The sequence below is a fragment of the Triticum urartu genome, chromosome 4 (assembly GCF_003073215.2).
Source record: "Triticum urartu cultivar G1812 chromosome 4, Tu2.1, whole genome shotgun sequence".
In the NCBI taxonomy this organism is placed as follows: domain Eukaryota; kingdom Viridiplantae; phylum Streptophyta; class Magnoliopsida; order Poales; family Poaceae; genus Triticum; species Triticum urartu.
In genome coordinates, this window is record NC_053025.1 from 267496311 (window position 1) to 267506210 (window position 9900).

Here is a 9900-nt window from a genome sequence, read left to right on the forward strand (position 1 = left end):
CGTTGAGGATTTGCTTCGGGAGCCGTTGGAGGAGCAGAGGGAGGAACTGAATCATTTGGTTCAACATGGGCAGGAGAAGTGTGACGCCCGGTTAATTAAGCTACAGTAACCGTCTGCTAATGATGCCATGACACCTTTGTTACTGTTGCAAATCACGTGTTTGGTCGAAATGTTTCAAATTCAAAAATTAAATATTGTCACACATCAAAACTTTTCAAACAATAAAATAAAAATGCTCAGGATGTGAAAATTAATGCCTAAGAAATTATAGTGTAGAAGGCACTTATTTAGAAAATGCCTAAACATTTTAAGTTGAAATAAAACAGAAATGAAAAAAAAGAAATGAAAAGGAAAAACAAAACTAACTAAAAGGACAAAAGGAAGCACCCCCTGGACTTCGGCCCAGCAGGCCACCCCCCTCTCCCATGGGCCTCAGGAGGGGGGACGAACCACACCGCCGCCGCCGCCGATCCCCGTCGCCACCTCATCCGCGCCCCTCGCTGGATCGCTCCTCCATCGCCAACGCTGCCTCGTCGCCTCCTCCTCTACGTCGTCGTCGTCCCCGTCGACCAACCCGAGCCCCACTACACATCCCCTACCGGCCCCGTGAGCGCGCGCCCCTCTCTCCTCTCCTCCCCTGCTCGCCCGCGCGTGCTCGTGCTCGCGCTCACGGCCGCAGCCGCCACCGCGTGCGCGCCCGCCGCGGCCACCACGCCCGCGCGCTCCGCGTGCGGTTGCCGTGCTCGGCCTCCCAAAGCCGTGCCCACGACCCCTGCTACCAGTCGCTGCTGCTCGCTACCTAGCGTCGCGTCCGCCCGCTGTCGTAGCCACTGCGCCCCGGCCTCTCTCTCTTCCCATGTCGACGTACTCACGCGCACGCGCCCGACCGCCCGCCGCCTCCTGCTGCTTGCTCGTCGCGCCCCTGCTCCGGCCGCCACTGCCCGCGCCGAAGCGCGGGCTCGCGGCGTCCTTCCCCACACCACGCCTGGGCCGCGCGCCCGACGCCACCCCGATGCCATGGCCGGGCTCCCTCCTCGGCGTCCACCGTGCCGCTCGGGCCTCCCCACGCAGCTGCCCTCGCCCCGGCACCGTCCTCGCCTGCCGCCGCGACCGAGGCCTTCCCCCACCTCTCCTGCCCGTCGTTGGGCCTCCGCCCATGCCGTGCCGGGTCCCCATTGCGCCCTGGTGGCCATCGCCGGCCACGGCCTCACCCGTGTGTTCGGGCGGACGCCCACGCCCGCTAGCGGCGCCCGATTGGCCCGAAGGCCCTATGACATGTGGGGCCCAGCCCCTAGAACGTCAAAAAAAGAATAATTAAAAATTAATTAATCCTATTTAATCAATCTAGTTAACCTGTTAGTTTAATTAAACAATAATTTATTAACCTAACCCTAATTAACCAAAACAGAGAATGACAGGTGGGTCCCATGGGGCCCACATGTCAGGTTGACCAGGTCAACGTTGACTGCTGACGTCATGCTGACATCAGCATGCACTATTCTGGATAATGTTGAATTTAAATAATTAAATAAATCCTAAAATTGATTTAACTCTTTTAAAATTAATATAAAATAAACCGTAGCTTGGATGGAAAAACTTTCTACATGAAAGTTGCTCAGAACGACAAGACGAACCCGGATACGCAGCCCGTTCGTCCGCCATGCATCCCTAGCATAGAGAACTCGCAACTTTCCCCCTCCGATTCATCTGTCCGAAAACGCGAAACACTGGGGATATTTTCCCGGTTGTTTCCCCCCTTCACCGGTATCACCTCGTACTGAGTTAGGCCACCCCTGGCACCGCATTTTGCATTGTTATATTTTGTGATGCTTTGTTTGCCCCGTATTTACTGTTTCTTCCCCCCTCTTCTTCTCCGGTAGACCCCGAGACCGACGTTGATGCGACTGAGTATGACTACACCCCCGACGACCCCTCCTTGCCAGAGCAACCAGGCAAGCAAACCCCCCTTGAGCATTCTGATATCACCCATTTCTTTCCCTCTCATGCTTGTATTAGAACAGCTACTGCTTTCTGTATGATCCTACTCTAATGCATAGCATGTTGTTACCTGCTTTCACACCTTACCTGCTTCTCCTAAACTGCTTAGTATAGGATGGTTAGAGATCCATCAGTGACCCCCACTGTGTCCCAGTTGCCCCGCTTTATGTTCGATGACTCGATCAACGTGATCGACGTCCAGGCCCCGACACCGCACATCACCCCCTAGTTGTACGGCTCTATAGAGTTACCATCGAGTGCCGAGGGTGGAACCTCTTACATCACTCCTGATGAGATCTCTGTAGTGTAGCTATACAGTCGAGGTCATCAAGGGTGATTTCCTCCTTAACCACTTCCGATACGGCTCCGTCGTGCAACCCCTCAAGTGTGAACCTCGAGGGTGGATCCTCTTGAAAGAAATATGCCCTAGAGGGAATAATAAAGTTATTATTTATTTCCTTATTTCATGATAAATGTTTATTATTCATGCTAGAATTGTATTAACCGGAAACATAATACATGTGTGAATACATAGACAAACAGAGTGTCACTAGTATGCCTCTACTTGACTAGCTCGTTGATCAAAGATGGTTAAGTTTTCTAACCATATACATGAGTTATCATTTGATTAACGGGATCACATCATTAGGAGAATGATGTGATTGACTTGACCCATTCCGTTAGCTTAGCACTTGATCGTTTAGTTTGTTGCTATTGCTTTCTTCATGACTTATACATGTTCCTATGACTATGAGATTATGCAACTCCTGTTTACCGGAGGAACACTTTGTGTGCCACCAAACGTCACAACATCACTGGGTGATTATAAAGGTGCTCTACAGGTGTCTCCAAAGGTACTTGTTAGGTTGGCGTATTTCAAGATTAGGATTTGTCACTCCGATTGTCGGAGAGGTATCTCTGGGCCCACTCGGTAATACACATCACTATAAGCCTTGCAAGCATTGCAACTAATGAGTTAGTTGTGGGATGATGTATTACGGAACGAGTAAAGAGACTTGCCGGTAACGAGATTGAACTAGGTATTGAGATACCGACGATCGAATCTCGGGCAAGTAACATACCGATGACAAAGGGAACAATGTATGTTGTTATGCGGTCTGACCGATAAAGATCTTCGTAGAATATGTAGGAGCCAATATGGGCATCCAGGTCCCGCTATTGGTTATTGACCAGAGATGTGTCTCGGTCATGTCTACATAGTTCTCGAACCCGTAGGGTCCTCACGCTTAATGTTCGTTGATGATATAGTACTATATGAGTTATGTATGTTGATGACTGAATGTTGTTCGGAGTCCGAGATGAGATCACGGACATGACGAGGAACTCCGGAATGGTCCGGAGATAAAATTTGATATATGGGATAGTAGTGTTTGATCTCCGGAAGGGTTCCGGATGTTTCCCGAAATGTTTGGGCACGAGAACACTTTATCTGGGCCAAAGGGGAAATCCCACGAGGCTTTTGGAAAGTGCAAAAGGAAGTTTTGCAGAGACCAGACGCTAGACGCCAGGAACGCTGGCGTCTAGGGGGTAAACGCCGGGAACCCTGGCGTCTAGCCCTGGAGTCCGAGAAGGACTCTTGCCTTTCGGGTGAAACCGACTTTGAAGAGGCTTTTACTCCAAGTTTCGACCCCAGGGCTCAACATATAAATAGAGGTGTAGGGCTAGCACCAAAGACAGATCAAGAAACACCAAGCTGTGTGCCGGCAACCCCGTCCCCTCTAGTTTATCCTCCGTCATATTTTTCGTAGTGCTTAGGCGAAGCCCTGTGGAGATTGTTCTTCACCAACACCGTCACCACACCGTCGTGCTACCGGAACTCATCTACTACTTCGCCCCTCTTGCTGGATCGAGAAGGCGAGGACGTCACCGAGCCGAACGTGTGTAGAACTCGGATGTGTCGTGCTTTCGGTACTTACATCGGTCGGACGTGAAGACGTACGACTACATCAATCGCGTTGATATAACGCTTCCGCGAACGGTCTATGAGGGTACGTAGACAACACTCTCCCCTCTTGTTGCTATGCATCACCATGATCTTGCTTGTGCGTAGGAATTTTTTTGAAATTACTACGTTACCCAACACCTCTTATGTTCACCTTGATGATAACATCGAGTGGAATTCACCGGGGGTGATTCCTCGGGTTTTCTCCTTGGTGTTAGACACATAGTTACTATGGTTACTATGACTTTACACTAAATCATGTTACTAAAGACGGGTTGGCCCCGAGGGGTACCCGCCCGAGCATAATAGCGAGTGATGTGGAGTCGGGTTGACCTGGAAGGTGCCCGCGAGATACTTACGAGGCGTGGCCGGGCATTCTTAGCCCTTGCCGCAAGTACTCGAGACGGGGAGATGGGGTCACATCTTTCGTGAGTCTCTGCTTGTTACCGCGCGTTACTAATCCACTACGATTTGGATATTTGATCCGAGGGACCTCTGGCCTTATAGCACTAACCATCACGTGGGCATAGTATGGGCGTTCTACATCGTATACATCAGTCGAAGCTTAATAGACGTGAGTGACTGAGCGGCGCGCGCTGGGTTGGACTGCGTAAGCACCTGCCTTTTTGAAGGAGGTAGCTAGGTCTGCTCACCGGCCGCCCACGCAACGTGCAGGAGTTCCCGGGGCGATGGCCCATGACCCCTGGGGCATAGGTTTAGTCCGGCGTGCTGACCTCTCTATTAAGACTAGGTCGGGTTGCGACGTATTGTTTGGCCGAGGTCGGGCATGACCCAGGAAAGTGTGTCCGGCCGGAGTTAATCGAGCGTGATGGGTAAGTTGGTGCACCCCTGCAGGGAAGAAAACATCTATCGATAGCATGTTCTACGGTAACGGACACTTGGAGTTGTATCCCGATCGATACAACTAGAACTGGATACTTGTGATGAGAAATGGATTGTGATGAGAAATGGATAGTGTGGCTCTGAGATTGCTTTCTCGCAGGGAGTCGAGGAAGGATCTCCGGCCGAGGTTGATAACACTACTACTTTTACTTTACTTTATGCTACTCTTATCCCTTCTGATGTTGTATGATGCTTGAAGCTGCTGAAGATGCTAGTCTTCGATAGGACTAGGCTTTCCCCTGCTCTTCTGGCATTATGCAATTTATTCCACAGATACAACCCTTTTCCTTTGATACAGATGCATACTTAGTTTAGATCTGATGTAAGTCTTGCGAGTACTTTAGATGAGTACTCACGGCTGCTTTGCTACCTCTTTAACCCCATACCCGATTGTTGCGACCAGATGATGGATCCCAGAAGCCAGACGACACCACTGATGACTACTGCTACCCCGAGGGTGCCTACTACCACGTGGAGACCACTGATGACTTGGAGTAGTTAGGAGGCTCCCAAGCAGGAGGTCTTGCATTTTCGATCGATGTTGTTTTTGTGCTAGCCTTCTTAAGGCAAACTTGTTTAACTCATGTCTGTACTCAGATAATGTTGCTTCCGCTGACTCTTGTGCATTCGAGCCTATGTATTCGAGCCCTCGAGGCCCCTATCTTGTAATATAAAGCTTGTATTATTATAATTTGTGTCTAGAGTTGTGTTGTGATATCTTCCCGTGAGTCCTTGATCTTGATCGTACACATTTGCATGTATGATTAGTGTACGGTTAAATCGGGGGCGTCACACGTTGGTATCAGAGCCGACTGCCTGTAGGAATCCCCCTTCCAAACTCTTTGGCCGAAGTTGAGTCTAGACAGTGCAAAACTTTTACTAACATGGTTGTGTGCCTTACGGGCCCACGTCACCATTTGGGTGGTATTAGGATCATTTACTCCCCGATCTATACTCTGGGACTTCGATCTCTCTTCTATTCAGGTTAAATGATTTTGCTAAAATCTAACTTTAGGATCTCGCGATCACATACACCCCGAAGGTCCCCTTCATTCCAGATGATCGACTGCTTCCCCAGAAGATATTGAAGATACTCTTCGATCATTCCCGAGACACTTGTGCCCTCTAATTTTTCAATTCCCTAATACCGATATATCCATATGGATAACGACATACACTTGTTGTTCATACAATTACTCCGAATTGATCTTGTTATTACAAGATACCCCGATATTCTCTCTATTGCTCCGAGAAAACTTTGTGCCTACTGCCTTGCAGTTCTAAGCCACCTGAATACCCCTACGGATAATTCTTGCACTTACTGAGTATCCATTCATCCCCAATTGTTCATGTGTTTCACCAAAGTCTTCGAAATACTATTTGATCTTCCGAAAACCCTCAGCAGCTTATTGCTCTTGAAATTCTTGCTTGCTTGCATTATGGTTAATCCCATAAGTATAGTAATCTTATTGGCATCCTTTGCCACTATCATTTTAAGCCCATTGATACAATAAGTGTGAATGCTCGCAATCCTCAACCAGATTCTAGAATTCATCCTTCCGACTCAGACACCATTTTAAACATGAGTTGGATCTCGACCAATCAATTTGCCATCGATTGTACCCCTAAGGCTATACAACTTATCCATCCCTAATCAGAGCATTGCTTCTGATCCCTTATCTTGGAATTCGTAATTCCTTTGCATTCAAGCTTTGAGTTAGTCAGTTGTTTCTATAATCTGAACTCCTTGCATTCTTTCTTCCTCTGGTTGAGTACCGATGCTCACAGCAGATCCCTTATGGACCACCAGATCCTTTGTTGGATTTTGTCTGACACCATCCTTCATATTCATTAAACTTGTGAGCCTCTCCTTGGATATATAATGCCTTTGGTAAATTGTATCCTCTGCTTTGTGAACCATGCTCTACTTTTGAACTTGTATTATCTACTCCGAAGTTTGTAGTATATGTTCCTAAGATGCCCTGATGGGTTGAACCTACGCCTTCCCTAATCCGTGTGAACCCGAAAGTTTTCACGAGTCATATTCTTCTGTTGTTTCGCCAAATAAAAATTCTACACTACAGCCTCATCAAAAGCGAGAATTAAAATGAAAGGTTATGCATTGAAGAAGTGGGAGTCGACCTTGTGCCTTTGCGTTCATGCCCATGGACCCGATGTGGAACTTATCATCGAAGCTTCTTGTAAATGATAATAATCCCCTTGTTATAAGTTCGTCATGTATCTATGTTTGGTCCTTTACAACCATGGTTCCGACCATGATTGTTCTCCTTTGACTCTATTACTCGGACAAGTTAAAATACTTGCCTTTTGCAGATCAATACGCCTGCCCAACCTCTACTCTGCTCTACCTTCGAGTTTTACCTTTTGGTATCTCGAGAATATCATGAAACTACATAACTCCTTATGAGTTCTTCATCTACAATTATTTCTCGTCGATTCAAAATTTTCCTCGGGTCATGAGTTATTAGTCACTCGAGAACACCGATAGCTGAATGGACTCCGCACTCCGATTCAATAACTATAAGTAAAAATTTTGTTGCTTACGAGTTTAATAATCCTTCAAGTCATCCCAAGCCTGATCGGCTATATCAATATCGTGCTAAAATTTAACTGTGCTACCTGGTCCTTCTTCTCGGAGCACAATTTTTGACGATGAGCTAAGCTTACGCAGATCTTCCTCATCATATCATTTCACTTTGGACATCAAGCTTGGTTTGGAGTTTGTGTCGTACCCTTGGATCCATTAACCTTTCGCTTCATCATACCTTTGATTTGATTTCATCGCCAATTGATTACATCTTCCTGGAGCCTCTCGACAAAATTTGTCGTGATCGTCAAACAACATTTGATTCCTTCCAGGATATCAATCGAATTAATGAGGGTAAGTGCCATCTTCGTCCCTTGGTAATTTGAGTTACCATCGACAGCATATTTACCTTCCTTTCATCACAAACTTGTTCATGTTATGGATACAACTTGTTATCCAGTTTATGTTATGTTCTACCGTGAAGTATTATTGTCCTTATGTCAAGGATGTTGCAAGGATTGCACCACCTCTTAAGAATTCTTGATATAGTAATACTTCTCGTCATCTCCGTTCATTCCTTGGTCCTTGTGTTGTTTCTAACCAGAATACCAATAAATGGTCTATGCTGTGTAAAATTCAAAAATTCTAGCAACCCTATTGCTTTGACCTTAATGGTCGATAGCCTCATTCTAAGTCTATTGCTTATTGAATTGTCATTCAAACATTGAACGTGCTACCTAGTCCAGATTTTCGGGTGCACTTTTCAGCCAATGTTTAATTGTGTATGTTTCAAGCCTACATCATTATATCATTTGATCCGACAAATGTTATCCCCTTGTTCACATAAGTGTGGAAATCCACCTTTTGAAAATCTCAATGAATTGTCGCTGAGTCACTCAGCCACCTCCTCACCTCTCCTTCATTTAATGATGAACTCTTGTTTTGGAACCCGCTTTCATAGTTAAATTTCCGAGAATCTTACAATGTCATCTCGACAATTTGTGTTGCACCTTTCTTCTCAGGCATGCTGAGTCTGAGTTATCCTGACACCAATCAGATCTGAATCTCGGTCAGATATGATGGTTGGAACATATTCCCAAGAGTTATCACCTTGGTCTTTAGGTGACCCGGTAATGTGATGTGGTGCCTAGCACACCTGGCCCGAGGCCCTGTTGCTATAGATTCCTTTTCAGCAAGGTTATCCATTCTTCCATGAGGAAATTGTAAGACTTGTTCTATGATTTATTCCGATGGATCCCTTGTGTTTACAAAGTCTGATCTTCACCTCTTGACCATGTCAATGCTATCTCGAAGCATGTCTATGGTATTCTGATTTTCAACAAGAACATTTGAAGCCCAATGCTAAATGATTCTTGCTCAATTATCCAAACACCGTTGCATGAGTGATGTCATGAAATTTCTCTCCCCTTACCAAAAGGGTTTTCTACATTATATCCTGTCATGGATACCATGTTCTGCTTGTCCTTGGGAAGAATATACCCTTGAAATATGTGTTTAAACACATTTTCCTTTCCATTGTTCTATTTAAACCTGATAATCACTTTTCCTTTCCATTGGTTTGTTTAAGCCTTCTTGTGATCTATATTGTATAAGCAGTAATATATCCCTGCTTATGTAAACACCTCGTTGTACCACTCTATTAGAAAGCCCGGTTACTTTTGTTGATGACATTCTGGTAACCACTGATGGACGAGAATCTTGCCTACTGGTCCGCCTCGTTCAACGAGCAGGAAAATGGTTCTCTTCGTCCCTCGCCCTTGGTATCGATGTTGTTGCCGACATAACTGACAGGCTACCCTCTGACATGCCTTGCTATCGTGACCGTGCAAGATGTCACTGACCTTCCTACTTTTAATCACATGGTGGGCCCATAACCCACAGTTCCACAGGATCGAAACCTGACTCTCATGTACACCTTGTTAACCAAGTTATCCCTTGCTCTTGGTTTCGTAGGTAATTCGCGAGCCACCTTCCTAGTGCTCCATTCTGGTATCAGACCCAATACTTACTCTCGCTGCTCTGAACCCGTTTCTCACTCTGGTTCGGACTTGAGCAGCTATCTATCCGCTTGGACCCTCTCATTGTACCTTCGTACCTTACTCTCGATGTATCTTATATGTTCAACTCGAGAGGTAGTCTTATGCTCATTCATGGGTTAACCCCACATTGTTTCCCTCATAAGCATTCTGACGTAGCCAAGCTGCCTCTTACCTATTTGTAAGTACGTTGGAGTTCCCGAAGAAAGGATGACGACCTCATCATGATGACTTAAAGTAGAGAAATGAAGACATCAACGAAAGAGATCAACCTCTTCGAAAGGGGAGGCAAGACCAAGGAGATTCGTTAGAATTACGTAACCAGACCCTTTCCCCCTTGTTCCACCTCTTAAATCTCGGGACGAGATTTCTTGTAGTGGAGGAGAATTGTGACGCCCGGTTAATTAAGCTACAGTAATTGTCTGCTAATG